Source organism: Austrofundulus limnaeus, unplaced genomic scaffold (assembly GCF_001266775.1).
Source record: "Austrofundulus limnaeus strain Quisiro unplaced genomic scaffold, Austrofundulus_limnaeus-1.0 Scaffold4642, whole genome shotgun sequence".
NCBI classification, from domain to species: Eukaryota; Metazoa; Chordata; class Actinopteri; order Cyprinodontiformes; family Rivulidae; genus Austrofundulus; species Austrofundulus limnaeus.
Window position 1 is genome coordinate 2,896 of NW_013957044.1, and position 666 is coordinate 3,561.

The 666-nt window shown below is 36.8% G+C and overlaps 1 long non-coding RNA gene across 2 annotated transcripts in view; it reads right to left on the reverse strand.

Moving 5' to 3' along the window:
• Window positions 1–589, reverse strand: part of LOC106512182 (uncharacterized) — a 3,413-nt gene extending 2,824 nt beyond the window's left edge. Inside the window, exons 1-2 of one of the 2 annotated variants that reach the window (XR_001309635.1) lie at window positions 140–589; window positions 35–97 (exon numbers count right to left, since the gene is read on the reverse strand). This is a non-coding gene — a long non-coding RNA (uncharacterized LOC106512182). Of the gene's footprint in view, window positions 1–13; window positions 98–139 lie in introns of both variants that reach the window. The other variant, XR_001309636.1, reaches the window with a different exon arrangement.
• Between the last annotated feature and the right edge of the window lie 77 nt (window positions 590–666).

The following is a 666-nucleotide window of genomic DNA, read 5'->3' on the forward strand; positions in this document are numbered from 1 at the left end:
CTTGTCTTGTCACCTTTACATCTAGTCTTGTCACCTTTACATCTAGTCTTGTCACCTTTACATCTAGTCTTGTCACCTTTACATCTAGTCTTGTCACCTTTACATCTAGTCCTATCACCTTTACATCTACTCATGTCACCTTTACATCTAGTCTTATCACCTTTACATCTAGTCTTGTCACCTTTACATCTAGTCTTGTCACCTTTACATCTAGTCTTATCACCTTTACATCTAGTCCTGTCACCTTTATATCTAGTACTGGCATGTTTACATCTAGTTCTGTCGACTTTTCATCTAGTCTCACCACCTTTACATCTACTATTGTCACATTTACATCTACTATTGTCACGTTTCCATCTAGTCCTGTCACCTTTACATCTAGTCCTGTCATATTTACATCTAGTCTCATCCCTTTCACATTTAGTTTCAACATCTTCACATCTACTCTTATCTTTACATCTAGTCTTGCTGCCTTTACATAGACTCTCATCATCTTTACATCTAGTCTTGTGACATTTGCATCTAATCTGTTTACCTTTACATCTAGTCCTGTCACCTTTACATCTAGTCTTGTCACCTTTACATCTAGTCTTGTGATGTCGTATATTTTACGAGCAGTCAGTCTGCTGTTATTCAGACTGATTTTCCTCCCTAATAACTTTATAT